At 40.9% G+C, this 25,769-nt stretch overlaps 1 long non-coding RNA gene across 8 annotated transcripts in view; it reads left to right on the top strand.

The window, feature by feature from the left end:
* LOC123792674 (uncharacterized) overlaps positions 1-25,769 on the top strand; it is a 131,745-nt gene that overhangs the window by 40,798 nt on the left and 65,178 nt on the right. For 3 of the 8 annotated variants that reach the window (XR_015726990.1, XR_015726989.1, XR_015726991.1), the window contains exon 4: positions 33-1,087. This is a non-coding gene — a long non-coding RNA (uncharacterized LOC123792674). Of the gene's footprint in view, positions 1-32; positions 11,614-25,769 lie in introns of those variants that run through there. The other 5 variants (XR_015726993.1, XR_006779753.2, XR_015726992.1 and 2 more) reach the window with 4 other exon arrangements.

Here is a 25,769-nt window from a genome sequence, read left to right on the forward strand (position 1 = left end):
TCTGTCACATAAATAAATAAAATCTTTAAAAGGTATTTATCTAGTACAAAGTTTCCGCATTTTGTGGCTGTTGTAGGCTTGCCTATGTGGTTTGTTTAGTCCACAAGTATATTTTTCCCTTCACTTGCATTAGGTAATTTCACATTTAAAAAAATGACCTATCGTGAAAGATTGGGAAATCTGACATTGAAATTATAAGCAAACTTCAAATATCCTGAATAGCTAGAATTTTATCATTGAACATGTACTAGATACAATACCACCAGATGGTGATACATGCGTTGAAGAAAACATAAGGGTGAAAGGATCACAATTGATGAGGGCTGTTTTTAGACAGCAAGGTCAGAGTCCCATTCTGTGTGGGGAACCTTTGACCTGAGTGGAGTTAGGGGACTTATTTACTTGGAAGACTCTAAACTGAGATTTAGAGTCTAAATGTTTTTGATGAGCTGGTAGGGCCACTGGCTCACAAACATCTATTTGTATGAATTTAGTTATTAGAGAGAAAGGAATATTCAAGAAAAAGGTAGGTGCACAAGTATCCAAAAACGGATGTAGGAAGAGAAGATAGTTATTTCTCAGCCTGGTGCCATGGATTAGGTTTTAACTTCCAGTATGGTACTTAATATTTTAGGGATCAGAGATCCCTCTGAAAATTAGATGAAATCTGTGATCTCTGTGCCCTGAAAGTACACGTTGCATACAGTAGAAACTCTTCCTAACCGCTATCCACTTAACTGATGTTCTCAATAGCCTTTCTGAAATGTGCCAGCTGATCTCTGGAAAATACTAAAGATTCACAGCTGGTAGCCTTCGCTTTGGTTCACTCCTGCGTATCTGCTTCCACCAACTGAGTGGAATGCTTTGCAAGAGTCAGTTATGCTTGTTACCAATCTATTGATTTCTGATGTACTCCTCATAATTATGTAAATTACACAAATTGATAAAATTTGAGTCTGCAAAGAAAAATAATTATTTGGATTTTTTAAAGATTATTTGAGAGAGAGAGAGCGAGCAAGAGAGCGAGCATGTGTGCACAAGCAGGAGGGGCAGAAGAAGAGGAAGAGAACCTGAAGCAAACTCTGTGGTGAGTGTGGAGCCCATCGCAGGGCTCGATCTCATGACCCCAAAATCACGACCTGAGCTGAAACCAAGAGTCAGAGGCTTAACCGACTGTGCCACTCAGGCACCCCAAAAATTGTTGTTTCTATGAAGACAAAGAATGCTTTGGAAAGACAGCATAAAGATGAGTGCTAATAAAAATAGCTATTGATTTGGGTGTAGGCAAGGTGGTTATGAGAGACTAGAAAGACTTTTTCAAGCCCCAAATCTGGTAGGAGTCTGTACTCAATTTTTTTTTTTTTTAAAGATTTTATTTATTTATTTGACAGAGATAGAGACAGCCAGCGAAAGAGGGAACACAAGCAGGGGGAGTGGGAGAGGAAGAAGCAGGCTTCCAGCGGAGGAGCCTGATGTGGGGCTCGATCCCATAACGCCGGGATCACGCCCTGAGCCAAAGGCAGACGCTTAACCGCTGTGCCACCCAGGCGCCCCTCTGTACTCAATTTGATTTGCAAGAGTCTTTAACTTGTCTCTACTGTGAAGAAATTAGAACTGAAAATCAAATGCAAAGCAGTGGGCATATAGTTTAGGCAATAAAGACTACCCAGAACTCCAGTCAGAGGGACTGTACTCAAAAGAAAGGCCTTGGGGAGTGACTGGGGGATAAATATCTAGGTAAAAATAAAATTCTTTGTGTGTGTGTCTCTCTCTATATATAGATGAGGATGTAGGTTAGGCTTCATGTGACAGACACCCAAAATAATAGTGGTTTTCTCCAGAGAAAAGTTTTTCTTTCACATAAAAGTGTTAATTAACATACTTATCTGTGGTAACAGACCCCCAAATTATAATGACCCCAACACAATAGAAATTTTTCACTAAAAAAAACCAAAACAAACAAAAGCAGTTCAAATGGTTGATCCTGGTCATTGGGTAGACCTCCTTTAAATGGGATCCAGGTTTTTCCATCCTGTAGTTCTACCATTATAACTTTCTGTGTCTTCTCTAGAGAAATGGGAAAGAGGGAATGGAACATGCATAGCCACTCTTTTAAAGGCTTGGTCTGAAAATTCCATACGTCATCTCTCACATTCTGTTGGCTACAACTCAGTTCCATGGCCACTTCCAACTACCAGGGGGCCTGAGAAACGTAGCCTTCATTGGTAGTCTGTTTGTTCAGCTAAAATCATAGTTTCTAGGGGCCCCTGCCTTCAGCTCGGGTCATGGTCTCAGGGTCCTGGGATCAAGCCCAGAGTCGGGCTCTCTGCTCAGTGGGGAGTCTGCTTCTCCCTCTGCCTCTCCCTCGCAAATAAATAAAATCTTAAAAACAAAATAAAATCAGTTTCTACTGCTGTAGTAGTTATCTCTTGCTTTGTAACAAATCACCCCAAAATGTAATGGCTTAAAACAAGAAACATTTACTTCATGGTTTGTGTGGATCAGGAATCTGGATGCAGCTCAGCTGGGTCCTCTGGCTCTGGCTCTCTCAGAAGGCTGCAGTCAGGGTGTCAAGGCTCTTATTTGGAGAGGGCTGCTTCCAAGCTCACTCAGTTGTCTGTCAGCAGCCTCAGAAGACCCACTTCCAAGTTCACTCACAAGGCCATTGGCAGCCGTTGAGTCCTTGTTGGCTATTGCCGGAAAAATTGACTTCTTGCCATGTGGTCCTGTCCAAAGGGCAGCTCGTAACATGGAAGCTGAAACAGAGCAGGAAGGGGAGAAAGCAAGAGAATGAACAAGACAGAAGCCAGAATCTTTTTGTGATCTAATCTCTTCTAGAAGTGATTGCAGTATTCTTTTGTTAGAAGCAAGTCATAGGTCCAGCCCACATTCAGGGGAGTGGATTTCACAAGGTGAGAGTACCAGAAGGCAGAGAACATAGGTAGTATTTTAGGTGCTATCGCAATTGCTCTGAGAGAAGGGAAAGTAGATATTGGGAAACAGACAACCTCTTCCAATGTGTTTATCATTCTTTTTTGTGATTCCACACTTGAATAAGCTTTTATCAATCAACCAACCAATCCCAAATACGTTGGATAATAATAAAAGTTAACACTTCACAAGTGTCAGGCACTATTTTTAGTCTTTATTGGTATTAATGCTTACACCAACCCTTTGAGGTAAATATTTAGCTTTGAGCAATTTACAAAGAAATTGAAGCACAGAGAATTTTTTTTAAGATTTTATTTATTTATTTGACAGAGATAGAGACAGCCAGCGAGAGAGGGAACACAGGGGGAGTGGGAGAGGAAGAAGCAGGCTCATAGCGGAGGAGCCTGATGTGGGGCTCGATCCCAGAATGCCGGGATCACGCCCTGAGCTGAAGGCAGACGCTTAACGACTGAGCCACCCAGGCGCCCCTGAAGCACAGAGACTTTAAATAACTTAGCCAAGGGCACAAAACTTGCAAGAATTAGAGGAAGAATTCTGAGCTCTTTGTAGCTGGCTGGTGGGTAGATTGGCCCTGTGTGAGTGTTGGGCCCTTTTCCCTTGGTCCTCTTTGGATGGTTTTTGTCCCAGGCCTTAGGTAGTTTCCTTGCATGCAGGTGCCAGTCAGTGCTCACCAGGGACCTTCTGCAGGTCTCTGGGATTCTCTCTCTGTGCAGCTGTCTCTTCTCTGACACTCTGTCCGTGAACTTGAGCTGCCTTGGTGTCTCTACACTCTTCACTCCATCTCCTCAGCTCAGGCAGCCCGCTGGGCTCCACCTTCTGTCCCTGCCCTGCATCCTGGAAACTCTCTCGGGCAGAAAACTGGGGCAGTCACTGGACTCAGTCATTTGTTTTCCATTTTTCAGGCCACAGTGTCCTTCATTACCTGACATCCCGTGTCTTGAAAGCCATTCTTTGATTGGTGGTTGTTTCAGGCAGGAGGGTAACTCTGGCCCCTCCTTCATCTTGTCTACTAGCAGAAGTCAGAACTCGTGCTTTAAGTGCGTCCCCGTATCTTCTACAGCATGTAGGAAAGTGCATAACATTTTCGAGAAATTTGTGGCCATCCTTATTGACATCCTGGGACCACGATCCCGTGTTATGGGGCTGCAAGCAGTAACTGAAGGAGTTTTTGTAAAGACTTCTGTGAAGCACGGAGAACAGAAGCAAGGCCTCTTTAGGATCAGGTGACGAAACAAGACACACAGAAGAGAGGCAGCCTTCTCATTTCTTCACGGAACACAGCCTGATTGCAGTGCAGAAGGGACTGGAGGGTATGCTATGTCGTTTTAAACAATCTAGTCTATTTTCATCAAAGATGCAGGTGTGTATTATTTAAAAACAAATCATATATAATAGCTGATAAAGGAAAAAAATAGCTGTGTCTACCACCTAATGTTGCCCTGCCCAGGTAACTATTCTTTACAGTTCCAGCTGTATATTATGCCATGTACCCATGCATTCATATATTAATTGTACTTGCTGTGCCATTTAGGGTTATCTGTCTTTCTCACTTTGAAGCCCTGGGATTAGGACTCTGGGGGAGAAACAATGCTTTTACAGAAAGCTGGCCATGTGACTCCTGTTAAAAACCAAAATTCCGCTCAGTAGATCTGAAGATCTATTGGGCTTTATTCAACCACTCATGAATCGGGCAGCATCCCGTCTTGCAAGTAGAAAGGAGCTCCAAGGAGGTGTACAAAATGGAAGGTTTTATAGGCAGGAGGAGGGTGAGACAAGGAAGTTAAGAGTGAAATGTTTCAGGCAAGGTCTCCTTCCCTTAGGGGAAAGCAGGGGGTCTTCTGACGCAGATCACCTCACTAATGCTGATGAGGACATGCCAGGCTGATTGGATTCAAATTCCACTCCTGGGAGGCTGAAATGCAGTTCAGTTAGACAGGAAGTCTTGGTTGGGCTTAGCCAAAGTGGCTCCATTTTGGGTCTGTTGTTTGTTTTTAGCACTCCATTAGATGCGTTCCATAGCAACAGCAGAACCTAGGATCATTCACAGGCACCAATGGAAACACCTGTAAGTTTCCAAAAATAACGAAGGGAGAGATTTGGTCTGAGACTATGGGTGAAGGAGCAAACGATCTGTGACATTTGAACTGTTAATGTTGATGTGTTGTTATTCATAACTGTGGGCTGGTGGGTCCTGAAGAAATTTGAGTTATAAATAAAAAATATATGCTGAAATAGAATAGTGCACAGACAGAATATTGACTTTCTCTAAGGAACTCCAAGCAGCTTCACAGGTCAAGACTTGAAGGAGAAATGGGAGTTCACCAGTGTCAGGTGATAGGTAGGACTAGAAGGAAAGGAGTCGTTTGTGCTGTGGGTGACAACGTCAAAGAGCATAGCATGTTCTGGAATGTGAACATGGGACTATAAAGCTCAAGTTGAAAATTGTCTTATAAACGAGACTGTGGAGGATGGACTGATGAATGAATTCTATTTGTTGGAATTCTTTTGAAGCCTGGGATGAATTTCTTCATGGGAGAATTTAATTAGCATCTGCCAGGCTTCTGGGGATTCTGCTAATCCAAGATCTCTCTAACTTAAATTGTCAGTTTGAGGTCTTGAATGCTACCAGGATAACAAGAATTTGCCTGAGGGCTGGCTTTCAGCTCTAAATTCTTTTTTTTTTTTTTTTAAGAATTTATTTTTAAGTAATCTCTACCTCCCACGTAGGGCTCAAACCGACAACCCTGAGATTGAGAGTTGCACGCTCTACTGACTGAGCCAACCAGGCGCTCCTCAGTTCTAAACTCTTGCCAGTGATTTCGTCCTTTTGCTCAGTACCAACATTTGAATCTATTTATTGACTTCTATAGTCCCCTGGAGCCAGCGATGAAAATTTTTTAGTGAAGAAGTTTATCCAGACACCTAAGTCACCAATAATCAGAAACAGAATGAAAACCATCTTTCTGATGAAAGAGGCTAGCATTTTATTTACCGGCTGAGAAAATGATTTCCAAATTTCTGTGCTTTATAAAATTTGAGGAGAGGGAAGAACATGGAAATGGCTAGTCCACATGACAGCTGGACTTTTCCAAACGTCTTTTATCTACTCACTGCTTTGCTTATCACCAGTGGACTTTGAATGCCAGAGCTAATTTATTCTGGTCCCAAGGTTAGTTCCAAGAACAATAGTTTTGAAGACTCGGGTCCAATACCAGCATGGTTACCCATAAAGTTTGTAACTTTGGGGATTCATTCCTCCTCTGTAAAACAGAACGCTAATACATACTGTCCCTAGTAGTTTGCTAGGGCTACCATAACAAAGTTACCACAAACCGGGCGGCTTAAAACAACCGAAATTTATTGTCTGACAGCTCCGGAGGCTGAAAGTCCAAAATCAGGGTGCCGGTAGGGCCCCCTGAAATGTTTAGGGAAGAATCCTTCCTTGCCTCTTCCTGGTTTGAGCTAATGGCCCTCAGTCCTTGCTGTTCCTTGACTTGCAATTGCCTTACCTCACCCTCTGCCTCTGCCAGTGACGTAGTGTTCTCCCCATGTGTGTGTCCAAATTTCTCTTCTTATTAAGGACATCGGTTACTAGGATTAAGGGCACATACTACTCCAGTAGGACCTGATTTTCATTAACTTATTATTTCCACAGCAATCCTATTTCCAAATAAGATTACATCCTGAAACACTGGGAGCTAGAATTCCAACATTACTTTTTGTGGAATTCAATTCAATAACGATGTTACTCCCTTCTCTGTGTGCGTCAAAACACATTATAGGTATTGTATATATAGCACTTGTTTTAAAGGCTGCTAACCTTTAAAAAAAAAATTCCTGTATAATTAACATACAATGTTATATTAGTTTCAGGTATACAATATAATGATTCAACAATTCTAAGTGTTACTGTGCTCATCAATGTAAGTGTACTACAAATCCACTTCCCCTATTTCCCCACCCCCCCACCCACCTCCCCTCTGGTAACCATCTGTTTGTTCTCTATAGTTAAGACTCTGTTTTTTGGTTGGTTTCTTTTTTAATTTGTTTGTTTTTGTTTCTTAAATTTCACATAGGAATGAAATTATGTGGTATTTGTCTTTCTCTGACTTACTCCACTTAGCATTATACCCTCTAGATCCATACATGTTGCTGCAAATGGTAGGATTTCATTCCTTTTTATGGCTGAATAATATTCCAGTGTGTGTGTGTGTGTGTGTGTGTGTGTGTGTGAGAGAGAGAGAGAGAGAGAGAGAGAGAGAGAGACATCTTTTTTAAAAGATTTTATTTATTTATTTGACTGAGCACAAGCAAGGGGAGTGGGAGAGGGAGAAGCGGGTTCCCCACGGAGCAGGGAGCCCAGTGTGGGGCTCGATCCCAGCACCCTGGGATCATGACCTGAGCCAAAGGCAGCTGCTTACTAACTGAGCCACCCAAGTGCCCCTACATACGACATCTTCTTTATTCATCTACCAGTGGACACTTGGGCTGCTTCTATAGTTTGCCTATTGTAAATAATGCAATAAACATTCAATTTGGTGTAGTCATATTCTTTGATTAAATACCCAGTAGGGGAATTATTGGATCATATGGTAACTCTGTTTTTTATTTTTTTGAGGAACCTCCTCCGTGTTGTCTCCCACAGTGGCTGGAGCATTTTGCATTCCCACTAACAGTACGCAAGGGTTCCTTTTTCTCAACATCCTCACCAATGCTTGTTGTTTCTTATGTTTTTGATTTTAGCCATTCTGACAGGTGTGAGGTGATAACCTCATCGTAGTTTTGATTTGCATTTCCGTAGTGATGAGTGCTGTTGAGCATCTTCTCATGTGTCTGTTGACCATCTGGATGTCTTCTTTGGAAAAATGTCTATTCATGTCTTCCTCTCATTTTTAAACTCGATTATTTTTTTAGTATTGAGGTGTATCAGTTCTTTATGTATTTTGAACACTAACCCTTTTTTGGCTGTGTCATTGGCAAATACCTTTGCCATTCAGTAGGTTGTCTTTTTGCTTTATTGATTCTTTCCTTTGCCGTGTAGAAGCTTTTTATTGTGATGTAGTCCCAATAGTTTGTTTTTGCTTTTATTTCCCTTGTCTCAAGAGGTATATGTCAGAGAAATTACTGCCTGTGCTCTCTTCTAGGAATTTTATGGTTTTAGGTCTCATATTTAAATCTTTAATCCATTTTGAGTTTATTCTTGTGTATGGTAAAGAAAGTGATTTTTAATTTCCTCGTTGATTTCTTGGTTGACCCATTCATTGTTTAGTAACATGTTATCTAACCTCCATGCATTTCTGTTATTCCAGATTTTTTCTTGTGGTTGATTTCTAGTTTCATAGCATTGTGGTCAGAAAAGATGCATGGTATGCCTTCAGTTTTTTTGAATTTTTTGAGTCTTGTGATCTATTCTGGAGAATATTCCATGTGTGCTTGAAAAAGAATGTGTATTTTGCTCTTTTAGGAACGAATATTCTGAATCTATCTGTTAGATCCATCTGGTCCGATATGTCATTCAAAGCCACTATTTCCTTGTTGATTTTCTGTTTGGATGATCTGTCCATTGTTGTAAGTGGGATGTTAGTGTCCCCTATGATTATTGTGTTACTATCAATTACTTCCTTTATGTTTGTTATTAGATACCTTATATATTTGGGTGCTCCCACATTCAGTGCATAAATATTTACAATTGTTATACCTTCTTGTTTGTTCATTTTGATTATGCAGTGTCCTTCTTTGTCTCTTGTTACAGTCTTTATTTTAAAGTCTGTTTTGTCTGATATAAATATTTATACCCCAGCCGTCTTTTCACTTCCATTTGCATGATAAATGCTTTTTCATCCTTTCACTTTCAATCTGCATGTGTCTTAAGGTCTGAAATGAGACCCTTGTAAGCAGCATATAGATGGATCTTACTTTCTTAGTTTTTTATCTACTCTGTTACCCTGTGTCTTTTGATTGGAGCATTTGGTCTATTTACATTTAAAGTAATTATTGATAGGTATGTATTTATCGCCATTTTATTACTTGTTTTATGGTTGTTTTTGTAGTTCTTCTCTGTTCCTTCTCTTGCTCTCTTCTCTTACAATTTGCCTTCTTAGTGTTATACTTGGATTCCTTTCTCTTTATTTATTTTTTGCTTATTTATTAGCATTTTTTGATTTGTGGTTACTGTTAGGTTTATATTTGACATTTTCTGCATATAGCAGTTTGTATTAAGTAAATGGTCACAAGTTTGAACCTATTCTGAAAGCATGAAATTTTTACTCCTCCAACTCCCCCCCGAAATTTTAGGTATATGGTGTCATACTTTACATCCTTTTATTTTGCAAACCCCTGCTTTTATGCTTTCCTTACTCTTACTTATGGTCTTTCCTTTCCGCTCCAAGAGTCCCCTTTAACATTTCTTGTAAGGTTGGTTTAGTGGTGATTAATTCCTTCAACTTTTTTTTTTTTTTTAAAGATTTTATTTATTCATTTGACAGAGAGAGACAGCCAGTGCGAGAGGGAACACAAGCAAGGGGAGTGGGAGAGGAAGAAGCAGGCTCTCAGTGGAGGAGCCTGATGTGGGGCTTGAACCCAGAATGCCGGGATCACGCCCTGAGCCGAAGGCAGACGCCCAACCGCTGCGCTACCCAGGCGCCCCTCCTTCAACTTTTGATTGCCTGGGAAACTTTATCTCTCCTTCTCTTCTGAATACTAGGCTTGCCAGATAGAATATTCTTGGTTGCAGGTTTTCTTTTCTTTTTCTTTCAGCACTTTGAATATATCTTGCCCTTCTGGCTTGCATAGTTTCTGCTGAAAAATCAGCTGATAGTCTTAAAGGGTTTCCCGTTTCCCTTGTATGTAACTATTTTCTCTTGCTGCTTAAAAATTCTCTCTTTATTACTACTTTTTGCTATGTGTCTTGGTGTGACATCCTTGGTTTGATTTTGGGAACTCTCGATGCTTCCTGGATCTGGATTTCTGTTTCCTTCCCCAGGTTTGGGTAGTTTTCAGCTATTATTTCATTTCTTCAAATGAATTTTCTGCCCTTATTTTCTCTTTCTTCTCTTGCTGGGATCCCCATAATATGAATTTTATTATGCTTGATGATGTCACTGAGTTCCCTAAGTCTATTTTCATTTTGTATCATTCTTGTTTCTCTCTCCTGTTCAGCAGCTTGGCCTTATAATGAAGAGGTCCTGTAGGGTAGTGTCCCGTTCACCAGAACCTGGCACTACAGGGGTGTTTTTATGGGCCCTACTGTTGTGGCTGAGCTGCTTTTCCTGTGGTCCAGTCGGCTGTAATAGCTTCCTTTGCCTGTTGTGGGCACGATTTGGTCCCTGTGTTAGTGGGCCAGTCTGGGACCACCTTGGACTTGAGTTGAGTCAGACCAGAAATCTGCCAGAGCTATAGTAGCACCAAACTGCAGGGTACTCTTGCTGTGTTATCTCCTGAGAAGCTTTCATTGATGGGATTGGGCCTGTAGTCAGACCAGGTATCTGTCCCCAGCCCACTGCTGGGGCTGCAGTCAGACTGATATGTGTGGTTATCTTTCCCTCTCTGGGACAGGAGTCGCTTTGGGATGGTGCTGGCCCCTAATGGGGCTGTTTGCACACTGGTAGGCTTGTGGCACGACTTTGGATGGACTCCTACCAAGGGTGTGTTGGAGCGAGTACGTCTGCAGGAGAATGCTGTGGTGGGGTGTGCCAGTCCACTGTGGGAGCAGAACTGCAGCCACCCTGGAAAACTGCTCAGCCCAGGAAGTGTGTGTGGGGGGGAGTGGGTCCACAGGAGAGCACAGGGGAGGGGCGTACTGGTAGCAAGCTACGTGAAGAATGTTCACTCTGAGCCAGTTTCCATAGGTGTCCATGTATCTAGGCTGGAGGGTGGGGGAAGGAAGTGGTGCCCACCCACTTTTTTGTTCTTGGAGAAGTCTCCCAAAGATCCCTGCCTCTCCAGCACATGCTCTGAGATTAGTAAATAAATCTCCTTCCCATATACCCCAGGCATTGTTCAAACTGCTGCTTCTATGCTGTATCTCAGCAGGGCTGTTTGTTGTGCTGTCTTTTTAAGGGCAGGGACTCCATTTCCTATCACCCTCTCAGATCTTCCAGAGCCAAGCTTGCGGATTTTTAAAGTTCTGGGTGTTTAGCCCCACTGATTTCAAGAACTCATATGTTAGGCCCCTCTGCTTTTGAAAGCCAAGTGTTATGGAGATTTGTTTTCCCAGTGTGGGTCCGCTGTGCCAGGGGTACCTGGTGGGGGTCTGCTTCTCTCCCCTGTTCACACTAATGGCTTCCCTCCCTCCTATGGACAGTTCCATGGGTCAGTTTGGCTCCGGACCATCTTCTTAGATACGGCCCCTTCTCTACATTTAGCTGGGAGAGTCTGTTCTGCCAGTCTTCGGGTTGTTTTCTGGGTTATTTACACTGATGTGGATGTTATCTGGTGTATCCATGGGCCAAGGTGAGCCTCGGATCTTCCTATCCCACCATCTTCCCCAGAAGTCCAGCACTGACCATTGTTTTAAATAAGCTATTGTTGACATACAGCATATCTACTGATAAAAATATACAAATTATTACTGTACATCTTGAAGAATGATCACGAAATTAACACACATGACCATCACCCAGAAAAAAAAAAAAAAGAACATTACCAGTACCCCAGAAGTCTCTTCATGCCCCTTCCTAGTCACAACCATCCTAACCAATGGGAATCACTATCCTGATTTCTAACATCATAGATTTGTTTTTGCCTGTTTTTGAAACTTATATGATTAAAATAATTCACCCAGGTCTCTTTCTGGGCAAACTGAACAGCTAGATGCACTGTTTATACAAGATGAATGGTCTCGGTGAAGGTGTCATTCAGGGCCAACGTGAAGGCAACTATAATGCTACAACCATTTACTTCGGGCTAATGGTAATTTATTGTGCATAACCTGTAAACTAGTTCAATGTTTTTTCTTCCTCAACTGACTGGTGAGAGGGCTGAGTTAAAAGAGAGCTGACAATTCATCAGGAGTAGGTGCCACTCCCAGCTGCTCAAGCTAAACGTTGAAAACAGAACCTCTGTTATATTTATCCTTCTCAATAAATTCCTACCTAGTCTAGTGCTCTTGTAATTCATTCTCAGATTTTGTTCATATAAATTGGCAAAATCCTGCAGTCTTTTTCGTGTATAAGTTCTCTCTTCCTAGGTCTGTCCTGTACACATCCCTAAAGGACAGGGATTAGCAAATTCTGGTTTGTGAGCTAGCTACTCGGTTTTGTAAATAAAGTTTTATCAGAATATAACCATACCCATTTTTTTAAACATATTGCTTATATCTGCTCTTGCCCTACAGCAGCAGTGTTAAATAGTGGTGACAGAAACTATGTGGCCTGCAAGCCTAAAATATTTATTATGTAGCTTTTTAAGAAAAAAAAAATGCCAGCCACTGCCTTAGGTTGTGATAGGATGTGACTCTAGTTCTATGTCTAGATGCAATGAGAGATGGTGGGGGTGCATTTCAGAAGAATCAGAATCTTCTGTTAGTGAGAAAATTAAAGGATCTTCAAGTCTGGGAGGCTAATCTCAGGTGGGAAGATGGACTAATTCCATTGGAAGGGAAGCATACAGATGTTCAAGGGTCTCTTTTTCTTGAAGTGCATAAGAAGTTACATAAGAAACGTGACAAAGCTGTGACTTTAATCTATACTGTAATTCTGCAGTTTTTATTGTGATAATTTAAAACTAGTTTTGTTTTTGGACATATCAACCCCCAAGACTACAAGGGATAGAAGGCTTCTTCAAGGGACTTCAGTTCTCTGGCTCTCTAACAATGCTTTGACCCAAGATTTTAAAGAAATGAGCTTTTATTTTACTTCTGTGGGATCTCCAGTATGGTCTGAAGCAGCTAGCTCACCCATACCGTTATTGTAGTCCTCATTTCCACCTTAGTTTCTATTGCTTCAACAGTGGGTAGTGATTTTTAGTACTATTATTTTTCACTGAATTCCATGGATTACTAGTGTCATTTTCTACTAGGAGGGTCATCCCTGAGTACATGTGTAACTAGGAAAGAAAAGCAATTCTTCATGATATTCAATTCTAAGGATCTGTTTCTTAGAACCCATACTGACCTCAAACTCTTTATAGTTAGGATTCAGATGGGAAATTAGGAAACAGATATTTGACAAGAAGGGATTTAATACATGTATTTAGAGGCCTGAAAAACTACAGGAAGACCTGGAAGGAGTGAAAGTCAGGGAGAATGGCTGTGAGCTTAGAGAAAAGTAGACTGTAGAATCACAGGAAGCGGTCATAGATGATATCAGGTACCTATAGTACTGAAACAGGAAATTCACAGAAGGACTTCCTGGAAGCAAACCTTTTATCTGCTCTCTGTCTACAAGTCTATCTGCCAGTGCTGGTAAATAATGGCTTCCTCATCTCTTCTATTCTTTTTTTTTTTTTTAAAGATTTTATTTATTTAGTTGACAGAGACAGCCAGCGAGAGAGGGAACACAAGCAGGGGGAGTGGGAGAGGAAGAAGCAGGCTCATAGCAGAGGAGCCTGATGTGGGGCTTGATCCCAAAACGCTGGGATCACGCCCTGAGCCGAAGGCAGATGCTTAACGACTGCGCCACCCAGGCGCCCCTTGAACTGCAACAGATTTCTGTATAATGATTTTGTATCCTGTGACCTTATTGAATTCATTTATCAGTTCTAGTAGTTTTTTTGGTAGAGTCTTTATGGTTTTCTACTTACAGTGTCATGTTTTCTGCAAATAATTTCTTCCTTACCAATTTGGATTCTATCTATCTATCTCAGTATTATACTGAATGAAAGTGACGAGAGTGGACATCCTTTTCTTGTTCATGACCTATTGAAATGATCTTATGGTTCTTATCCTTTCTCTTATTGATGTGATGTATCATGTTGATTGATTTGCAGATATTGAGCCATCTACACATCCTGGGAATAAATCCCATTTGATCATGTGAATGATTTTTTTTTAATATGTCATTGGATTTGGTTTGCTAATATTTTGTTGAAGAGTTTTACATCTATGTTCATCAGAGATATTGGCCTGTAGTTTTCTTTTTTTGTGGTGTTTTTATCTGGTTTTGGTATCAGGGTGATACTGGCCTCATAGAATGAATTTGAGAAGAATAGCTATTAACTTTTCTTTAAATGTTTGGTGGAATTCAGCCGTGAAGCCATCTGGTCCTGGACTTTTTTATTTTTATTTTTTTAAGATTTTATTTACTTATTTGAAATAGAAAGAGAGAGCAAGCACCAGCAGGGGGAGTGGCAGGCAGAGGGAGAAGCAGGCTCCCTGCCGAGCAAGGAGCCTGACATGGGACTCAATCCCAGGACCCCGGGATCGCCATCCGAGCTGAAAGCTGACACCTAGCCGACAGAACAACCCAGGTGTTCCTAGTCCTGGACTTTTGTTTGTTGGGAGTTTTTTGATTACTGATTCACTTTCATTGCTGGTAATTAGTCTGTTCAAATTTCCTTTCTTCCTAATTCAGATTTGGGAGGTTGTATGTTTCTAGGAATTTATCCATTTCTTGCAGGCTGTCCAATTTGTTGCCGTATAATTTTTCATAATATTATCTTAAAATCCTTTGTATTTCTGTGGTGCTGGTTGTTATTTCTCCTCTTTCATTTCTGATTTTGCTTATTTGAGTGCTCTCTCTCTTTCTCTCTCTCTCTCTCTCTCTCTCTCGATGAGTCTGGCTAGAGGTTTATCAATTTTGTTGATATCTTCAAAGAACCTGCTCCTGTTTCATTTATCTGTTCTATTGGTTTTTTAGTCAATTTCATTAATTTCTGTTCTAATCTTTATTATTTCCTTCCTTCTACTGATTTTGGGCTTTGTTTTTCTTTTTCTAGCTCCTTTAGATGTAAGGTTATGCTGTTTACTTGAGATTTTTCTTCTTGAGGTAGGCGTGTACCGCCAAAGCGTAGAACAGCTTTTGCTGCATCCCAAAGATCATGTCATTTAACCGCCATGTATTTGTGTTATTCCAGATTTTTTCTTGTGGTTGATTTCTAGTTTCATAGCATTGTGGTCAGAGAAGATGCATGGTATGACTTCAGTTTTTTTGAATTTGTTGAGACTTAGTTTTGTGACCTCTTCTGAATCTCTTCTGAAGAATGTGATCTCTTCTGGAGAATGTTCCAGAATGTACACTTGAAAAGAATGTATATTCCAGTTTTAGGATGGAATGATCTGAATATATCTGTTAAATCCATCTGGTCCAAAATGTCATTCGAAGTTACTGTTTCCTTGTTGATTTTCCGTTTGGATGATCTGTTCATAGTTGTAAATGGGGTGTTAATGTCCCCTCCTATATTTTATTTCTATCAGTTACTTCCATTATGTTTGTTATTAACTGCTTTAAGTATATAGGTCCTACCATGTTGGATGCAGATATATTTACAATTGTTATATCTTCTTGTTGGATTGTTCCATTTATTATTCTATAATGCCCTTGGTCTCTTGTTGCTGTCTTTGTTTTAACGTCTATTTTGTCTGATATCAGTAATTTTTACCCTGGCATTCTTTTCACATCCGTTTTCATGATAAAGCCTTCTCCATCCTTTCACATTCAATCTGTGTGTGTCTTTAGTCTCTTTGTAGGGAGCATATAGATGGATCTTGCTTTTTTATTCACTCTGTCACCCTATGTCTTTTGATAGACGTGTTAAGTCCATTTACATTGGAAGTGCTTATTTACAGGTATGTATTTATTGCCATGTTGTTACTTGTTTTACGGTTGTTTTTGTAGTGCTTCTCTGAACCTTTCTTCCCTGTTCTTTTCTCTTCCGATTAATTGGCTTTTTAGTGATATACCTGGATTCCTTTCTCCCTCTTTTTTCATATCTACTACTGGTTTTTGATTTGTGGTTACCATTCTATTTCTATATAAAAATCTTCTACATATAGCAGTCTACACTAAGTTGATGGTCGCTTAAGTTTGAACCCATTCTTTACACCTCCCCCCGCCAATGTTTTAGGTATATGGTATCATACTTTACATCCTTTCATTTTTGAGTCCTTTGACTGAGTTTTTACAGTTATGCTTATTTTTACTGCTTTTGTGCTTTCCTTACTCTTAGGGTCTCTCCTTTCCACTCCAAGAGTCTCCTTTATCATTTCTTGTAGGGCTAGTATATTGATCATGAATTCCTTTAGCTTTTGTTTGCCTGGGAAACTCTTTATCTCTCCTTCTACTCTGAATGATAGCCTTGCTGGATAGAGTATTCTTGGTTGCAGATATTTTCCTTTCAGCACTTTGAACATATTATGCCAATTCCTCTGGCCTGAGAAGTTTCTGCTAAAAAAATCAGTTGATAGCCTTAAGGAGTTTCCCTTGTATGTAACTGTTAACTTTTCTATTCCTGATTACTATATGTCTTGGTATGATTTTGTTGGGGGCACTCTGTTCCTCCTGGATCTGGATTTCTGTTTCCTTCCCCAGGTTTGGGAAATTTTCAGCTATTATTTCTTCAAATAAACTTTCTGCCCCCATTTTCTCTCCCTTTTCCTTCTAGGATCCCTATAATACAAACGTTATTATGCTTGATGGTGTCACTGAGTTCTCTATGGCTATATTTATTTGAGAGAGAGTGAGAGTGAGGGAGGGAGAGAGAGAGAGAGAGCACACGCGCGCACGCGTGCATGAGCGAGGAGGAGGGGCAGAGGCAGAGGGAGAAGCAGACTCCCCACTGAGCAGGGAACCCAATGTGGGACTTGATCCCAGGACTCTGAGATCATGACCTCAGCAGAGGGGAGAGGCTTAACCGACTGAGCCACCCAGGTGCTGTCTAAGACTATTTTTGCTTTTATTTATATGCACACACACACGCGCACACACACACACACACTTTAAAGATTTATTTATTTTAGAGAAAGAGAGAGAGGGAGAAAAAGAATGTGAGTGGGGGGAGGAGCAGAGGGAGAGGGACAAGCAGATTCTGTGCTGAGTGCAGAGCCCAGTGCAGGGCTCAGTCTCACGACCTTGAGATTGTGACCTGAGCCAAAATCAAGAGTTAGACACCTAATTGACTGAGCCACCCAGGCACCCTTCCGCCTCATATATTTTTAATTTCAGTTATTGAGTTCTTCATCTCCGATTGGTTCTTTTTTATGTTTTCTATCTCTTTGTTAAGGTCTCACTCTTTTCTCATGTCCAGTGAGTATCTTCATGATCATTTCTTTAAATTCTCGATCAGGCATATTATGTATCTCTATTTCACTTAGGTCTCTTGCTGTGATTTTGTCCTGTTCTTTCATTTGGGACATATTCCTCTGTCTCCTCATTTTGTTTCTGTCTGTTTCTGTGTCCCAGGAAAGTCAGCTATGTCCTGTGCTCTTGAAAGTTGTGGCCTTATGAAGAAGAGGCCCTGTAGTGTCCTGTAGCACAGTGCCCCCTGTTCACCAGAACCTGATTCTTCAGGGGTGTCTCCTGTGTGTGTTGCGTGCACCCTGCTCTTGTGGCTTGGCAACTTTTTCCTTCAGTCTACTCATGTGTGATGGCTCTTTTCCTGTTGTGTGCAGTGGTTGGTCTCCGTGGTGTTAGTGGGCCAGTCTAGGGCTGCCTTGAGCTTGAGTCGAGTCAGACCAGGCATTTGCCACAGATGCAGTAGTACCAAAGTTCAGGGTACTTTTCCTGTGTTGTCCCCTGAGAAGCTTTCATTGGTGCATGGGGTTGCAGTCAGACTAGATGTCTGCCCCCAACCCATTGCTGAGGCCACAGTCTGACTTTTGTGTGTGGTTATCTTCCCCTCTTTCCGGGGAAGGAGTCACTTTGGAGTGGTGCCAGCACTTATTGGGGCTGCTTGCACACTGCCAGGCCTATGGCATCGCCCTAAATGGGCTCCAGGCAAACAGTATTGGAGGGCTTGGATTTGCCCTGTGAGCAGGGGAGCAGGGTGGCAAGTGTGGTGGTGTCAGCAAGGCTTGTGTGCTTCCCGTCCACTGTAGGAAGGGCACTTGCAACACCGGGCCTGAGACAGGACTGGCTGGAGGGGGCAGATCCACCACAGGGCAGGGGCAGTACACTTGGTGTTAGCAAACTAGGCAGCGAGTATAAGCACTGCAGTGGTTCCCACAGGTGGCTGTGTGTTTATGCTGGGGGATGGGGGAGGGAAATGATGCTTGCCAGCTCCTTTGTTCCTGGGGGAGTCTCCCAGCCATCTGTCTCTCTGGGGACGTGCTCTGAGATTAGTAAGTAATCCTTCCATATGTCCCAGGTGTTTTTGAAACTGCTGCTTATCATCTTCATCTCCATAGGGCTCTTTGTTGTGTTGTCTCTTTAAGGGTGGGGACTCAGTTTTCTATCCATTCTCCCAGTTCTCCCAAAGCCAAGCCCAGTGATTTATAAATTCCAGGGTTTGGGTGATGGGTATTAATGAGCACTGGGTGTTGTTATGTAAGTGATGAATCACTAAATTCTGCTCCTGAGACCAGTATTACACTATATGTTAGCTAGAATTTAAATAAAAATTTGGAAAGAAAAAAATAAAATGAGATTCCAGGGTTTAAGTCCCACTGGTTCTAAGAATTCATGAAAATTCCCTCTTATTTTCAAAGCCAGATGTTATGGGGACTCATCTTCCTTGTGTGGGCTCCCCTGTGTAAGGGCCTGTGTCTCTCCCCTCTCTGCCTGTGGATCCCCCCCCCCCCAGACAGTCCTGTGATCTGTTTAACTCCCCACTGCATCTCTGCCCTTCCTGCCTCCTTCGATGTGGCCTCTTCTCGGTCTTTAATTGTGAAGCTTGTTCTGCCAATCTCCGGGTCATTTTCTGGGTTATTATACGATGTAAATGTTGATCTGTTTGTATCTGTGGGAGGAGGTGAGCTTAGGGTCCTCATACTCTGTCATCTTCCCTGGAAGTCCATTCCATAGTCTTTTAAAGAAATGTAGCTATAAATGTAAAGATCTCTCTTTAAAAAGATTAAATTTGTCTTTTTTACTTACCCACATAATTTTCTTGTGTTCATTCCTTTCTTCAGGCCTAAGCTTCCATCTGGTATCATTTCCCTGCAGCCTGAATTACTCGTTTAGTATTTATTGCAATGCAGCTCTTCTGGAGATGAAATCTCTCCACTTTTGTCTATCTTAAAATGTATTTTTCATTTGTTTTTGAATGATATATTTTGCTGCATGTAGAATTCTAGGTTATCTTTTTTTTTTTCCTTCTTCTTCAGGCACTTAAAAGTGTCTTTCCATTGTCTTCTGGACCACCTGGTTTCCAATGAGAAGTCAGCAGTAATGCTCACTGTTGTTTCCCTGTACGTAATATATGTGGCTGCTTTTAAATTTTGTCTTGGTTTGCAGCAATTTGAATCTGAGGGGCCTAGGTGTGCTGAGTACTCTGTGTGTCTGTGGTGTGTGTGTGTGTGTGTGTGTACACACTTCTCTTGCTTGGAGTTTGCTAATTAACATCTTTCAACAATTTTGGAAAACTCTCAGCCATTGTCTCTTCACCAGTTTCTTCTACCCCATTCTCTCTTCTTTTTCCTGGTATTTGAATTACATATATGTGTCTCATAGATCTCAGATACTTCATTGCATTTTCTGTCTTTCTAATTTTTGTGTGTTGGTTTATATGACTTCTGTGCTCCTTAAGTTATAGATTGTTTTCTTCCTCTGTGCCCAGGCTGCTTCTGATCCTATCGAATGAATTCTTCACTTAGGATATTTTATTTTCCATTCTAGCACTTCCATTTGATCACTTTTATCATTTCAGTCTCTCTGCTGACATTCCCCATATGTTTGTGAATGTTGTCTGGCTTTCCTATTAGATCCTCTGACATTTTCATGGTTATTTTAGAGTCCTTGTCTCATCATTCCCATGGCCTATCCATCTCTTGGTCTGCTTCTTTCCTCTCATAATCATGAGTTGCATTTTCTTCTTTGTATGTCTCATATTTTTAATTGTACATTGCCCACACTGTATAAAAGAATAGTAGAGGTTAAAGGAAATAGTATTTTCCCTAGAAAACTACTCAGCCCTTCTTCGGTCAGGATGCCTGGAATCCCTAACCCTGTAGAGGCACCAAGTAAGTACCAGTAAGACCTCAGAAATTTCTTTGTTAATTCACAGACTAGACAGCAGCTTTTTGAACCATGAGAGATTTCTCTCTGTTTCACAGCCTATATTCTAGCTTTTCAAGTCGCTAGAAATTTCTATTTGCTCTTCGGTTCCATCCTTATCTTTATATACCCAAGGAGAGCTCTCTCTGTTCTAGTATTCTGCTTTCAGTCTTTGGAAGTTGCTGCTTTGCACTCAATAAAAGCCCAGAGTGCCTAAGAGAGATTTCTCTCCTCTTTCTGCCTTGTTCTTATGCTTCACTGAGTATTATATTTACTTGGGAAAGGTCTTAGCACCTTATATGGGATCTTTCTAAGCTCTTCTGCTCTTCTCTCAGCCTTTAGCATATTATCCATGTGCCCTCTGTGAGGGCCTATGGTAAATAGGCAGGTGCACACTCTGTGGTTGGGCCTCCTTGGGGTTCTAGTTCATCATGCTAGTTCACATGCAGTGAATAGAAATTCATTAAAATGTGCCTGGCTTAACCTCCTTATCGCCTACTTATGATGATTCTTTCATCTTTCAGCATCTCTACTAGGATGTAAACAGCTATAGGTCTCTACTCTTAAAAGAAGGACTCTTTACTTTCTAGAGCTTCATTTAGTTAGATTTATTTTCTGTCCTCAGGTCTCTGTTGGGTTTAAAAACTATGATTTTGTAGCTTATCTGGTTTGTAATAATTAGGGTAGCACCAGCAATCTTTTGTGAGTCGAAGTTGGAAGGCCTGGAGTTTGCATTTTAATGCCTCTAATAGACAGGAGGCAAAGTCTAGATCCAAAGAAGGGTAGAAAGTAGAATCCAAAATTCTAGTATAAGCCAGACAGAACTGTAGAAAGCGTTGTTGTAGAAACTAACCACTCAAAGGCAAACTTATCTGTTTAGGCTAGTTCTAGAATGAATAGGAAAAGGAAGAAAGAATCTACTTGGGAATTTTGAACCACAAGCCCACACTCATGCTGTTTTGGGGACAAAATTCATGCTAACTATGTGGTCTGAATACTACCAAGGCAGATTTCATTTGAAAGTAGCTGTAGGTTGGTATTGTCCCTAAGCTCCTGGCTGGGCAGGAGCAAACAAATCTTCCCTGTACGATTGATGCATGGATTTCAGCTCTTTCTCTACCTAGAACAGTCATGAGCCATGGTCCTGAAGCATATAGCAGCTCCGAAGCATTAGATAATAAACATACTAAATGATGTTTTTGTCCTTTGTGCATCCACTGGGCCCTCTCATTATTTTACTGAAGAACAGACTCAAGTGTGTTCTGAGAGGAGAGAAAGTAGATCTGCATGCTGTGATTCCTTAAGCTTGATGGCAGGCTGCACACCGAGATAGGATACCCTACCAGTTTTATGAATGTCTTCAACATTGACAAGAGTGGCGAGGATTTTCATCTAATCTGTGACCCAAGGGTCACTTTGCTGTTCATCATTATGTCTGAGGAGGCCAAGTATAAGTTCTGTGACATGAGAAAGATCTTTGTGGGCACTACCCAGGTTGACAATCCTCTAGGTTGATTTAGAGCTTGGCCAAATCAATTAGGATTCCATCAAGTTCTGCTAGTCTGTGTTATGTTGGCTGAATGTGCTAACGTGGGCGACTGACAGAGAGAGAGAGAGAGAGACAAGCTGCTCTTGATATGGCTCATGTGAAAGATGGCAGTAGCTTTGCTGCCAGGCTTTCTAAAATATTCATCTTTGGAGAAGATGACAGACCATGGATTTCTGTGCCCAAAAGAATGAGTAATCACCCCACCATTACTGAAGGCAGACAGAGACTGTTATCCAGCCAGAGCAATGGGTGAAATGACTTCCAGATAAGAGAAATGGGGAGCTCCTTGCAGTTAATTAAGGATATATTAGCATGGGGGAGAAAACAAAACATTATTTTGAGAGACCTGCCACCTAGGGAACGTGCACTCACAATTTTTTCTTAATTACTAAAGCACATGAAGAAACAAGCCCGAGTAAATGAAAGTCAGCAGGAAAAACATACAAAAAAACTGAAGGGTCAGAATCCCAAGATTGATATTGGAATTACTAGATACAGATTACATATCAACAATGTTTAGTCTGTTTAAAGTTTAGCTGCGTAATGAAAAATGAGAATCTTAAAAATCATAAAATTGAATGAAAAAAAGCAAGCCTAAAATCGGTAACACAAAGGATTTTTAGTCTGTTCATACAGCACCTTATCATAGAGCAGTTTGAAAAAAATGCACCAGAGCTACACGTACCAACATGGACGGATCTCCGAAATAGAATGAAGAGTGAGAAAAGCATTTGAAAATATGTATAATAGTTCTTTTAGATAAGTTTCAAAACCTAGAAAAAGTAAACATTATATTGTTTAGTGATACATCCTATATTGCAAAACTAATTTTTAAAAGTATCTGCGAATTTATAATTCAGAATATTGGCTTCATATGGATGGGGAGGAAAGAGAGAAGACCAGAGAGGGAGCGCAGTTAGCTTACAAGATTCATTGGATTGTGTTTTATTTCTTAAGCCAGGACGTTTAACACACAGGTGTTTGTTTTTACTAACATTATTTAAGCACGTGAGTATTTTTTATTCATTATTTTGTATGAATGGTTTACTTTTTAAAACTGAAATCTTGTTTTAAGGTCAGTGATCTGAATATTTTCTTTTTTTATTATGTTATGTTAGTCACCATACAGTACATCCTTAGTTTTTGATGTAATGTTCCATGAAATCTTATTAGCAAGACTTCACTGAATATAAAGCCGTTTTTTCTCTGAACACAGAATATCAGATAGGTCCATCTAGTGGTGGATTACAGAATCTCAAACAGGGATACTCCAGCTAAAAGGAATACACGAGGATGTAAGGCTTTTGCTCAAAGATAGCCCCTTCAGCACATAATCCAGTTTGAAAAATGGGAAGAAGACATGAAGAAGAAGAAGAAGACATGAAGAAGAAGAAGAAGACATTTCTCCGAAGAAGACATTCAGATGACAAACAGACGTATGAAAGATGCTCCACATCACTCATTCATCAGGGAAATATAAATCAAAACTACAATGAGATGGCAGTTAGGATGGACACCTGTCAGGATGGCTAAAATGAACAACACAGGAGACAACAGGCGTTGGTGAGGATGCTCGTACACTGCTGGTGGGAGTGCAAACTGGCGCAGCCACTCTAGAAAACAGCGTGGAGGTTCCTCAATGAGTTAAAAATAGAGCTACCCTACGATCCAGCAGTTGCACTACCAAGTATTTACCCAAAGAATACAAAAATACTGATTCGAAGGGATACATGCACCCCAATGTTTATAGCAGAGCTGTCAACAATAGCCCAATTATAGAAAGAGCCCAAATGTGCATCAACTGATAAATGGATAAAGAAGATGTAATATATATACAATGGAATATTACTCATCCATAGAAAAACAATGAAATCTTGCCATTTGCAATGCTGTGGATGGAGTTAGTATTATGCCAAGTGAAGTAAGTCAGAGAAAGATAAATACGATATTTCACTCATATATGGAATTTAAAAAACAAAACAGATGAGCATGGGGCAGAGGGAGAGCGAGGCAAACAAGAAAACAGACTCTTAACTATAGGGAACAAACAGGCTTACTGGAGAGGAGGTGGGTGGGGGGATGGGCTGAATGGGTGATGGACATGAAGGAGGGCGCTTGTGATGAGCGCTGGGTGTTGGGTGGAAGTAATGAATCGCTAGACTCTACATCTGAAATTAATACTATACTGTATGTCAGCTAATTGGAATTTAAATAAAAACTTGAAAAAAATGGCCATGAATACAAATAGAAAAAAATCATGAAACAAGTGATAAACATTTTGTTTTCAGAAGCATGGTAAAAACGTTTCTAATTTGTTGAAAGATTAAAAATCAACCTTAGGCAATTTGTGGGGCTCCAACCTCCTATCTGCACCACTTTTCTCCTTTGTTGGTAGATTTTCCTCCTTACTTCCAGGGCTGTGGCACTTTCCTCCAGACCTTCTGTTCTTTATTGCATCTTCCCTGCCCGAGCACTGGAGAGCTCCTTCCCACCCCATTTTTGCCGAAGCTCAAATGCTGCCCTCACCTCTACAGTAAGGTCCAGAGATATATTCGTGCAGGTATTCAAGATTCAGGTCACTCTGTATGTGTGAATTAATTCTCACATGAAAATGCACAGAGGACAGAACTATTTGCAGCATATGTTCCCATTTGTATTTTTTAAAAAGATTGATTGATTGATTTAAGAAAGAGAGCGTGCACAAGCAGGGGGAGAGGCAGAGGGAGTGGGAGAAGCAGGCTCCCCACTGAGCAGGGAGCTCGATGCAAGGCTTGCATGGCTCAAGGCTCAATCCCAGGACCCTGAGATCATGACTGAGTCAAAGGCAGATGCTTAACTGACTGAGCCACCCAGGCAACCCCCCATTTGTATTTTTAAAAAGGATATATATGTATTTTCATATATAAAAACTATCTGGGGAAGGACACACAAGAAACTGATAACCTAGGCCTTTGGGGCGGTGGGGGGAGGACTCTGGGGAAATTGAGAAAGGGACTTTTATTTTATTGATTCTGAGTTTTGTTGCAGTGTACATATATGACTTCCTACTACAAATTTTAAAGCGAGAAAATGCTATGTATTGTATACATGTAGATGCTAGGACACTGATAAACTTCCTGCAGATAAAATACATTGATACTTTCTAATGGATTTTATTTATATCTTCTGCACTGGATGTATTTGTGTAGACATGTATATGTTTATGCACTGTGGCTGTAGTGTAAGACAAACTTCGGTTATGAGGGGAATGGTCTTGCTCGGATGGAAAGGCGCTCTCTTGTGTCCGTCTTTGGACATATTCATTGCCCTTAATATTTAGCTGTGACTTTTAGCTTAAAATGATCTATCTTACAATTGACCTTTTTTTTTTCAATTAGGTAAAAAAAATCAGTTTACACTTTTTATTTACATTTGAGTCTTGGTACTTTATCAACTGCGTAAAATCTAACTGCCATCTCAGACTGGCACATAACCTTTGCAAAGATCTGATTTCAGACACTAACTGGAAGATACACCATAATTCCTTTTATCTTAGCAAACTCCAAAATGAATGTACAATCAAGTATCACCAGTGAAAATACAAGGGTTTCTGAGCAAATATTTTGTAGTGGGTGGAGCCATGATTCTTCAACATACTCTCCCCCTTCCCATTGTATGGCAGCAGTAAGCTTTGAGGAAATGCCCTGAGCTCGACTGATAGGCCCTGGTTAGGAAGCCAGTGACTGTTTCAAGGACCTAGCCCTACCATTGTTTGGGGGAAATGTAAATTAGCCCCCAAAGACTGAAGATAAAGACTTCCTTTTGGTGGCTCTGGGAGAGGCAATTGCTCTCCTCTGCTGCATGTAAACAGAGGAGTAAGCGGGCCTTATTGTAACCGGCAGCTGTCCTACAGCCTGGAGGGGAAACCAGTCATGGATTGATACAGATCCTGTGGTTATAGAGCAAAGAGAGGGCAAGAAACTATGTTCTTGATGACACGAGTTGCTCAACCAATCAACCCTGGAGGCTGCCCCGTCTCTGGAATTCATGTAAAAGCCAGCTGGTCAGTTTTTTATTGTTTGAGTCAAATTGCTTTGGTTGGTTTTTCCCATTACTTCCAATTGAAAGCATCCCGATGCATATTTCAGTAGAACAGAAAGAAATTACTTAGTAAGTAAATGACACAATATCAAGGCTAGATT

Source organism: Ursus americanus, chromosome 16, assembly GCF_024610735.1.
Source record: "Ursus americanus isolate L20-20 chromosome 16, mUrsAme1.1.p, whole genome shotgun sequence".
Lineage (NCBI taxonomy): Eukaryota > Metazoa > Chordata > Mammalia > Carnivora > Ursidae > Ursus > Ursus americanus.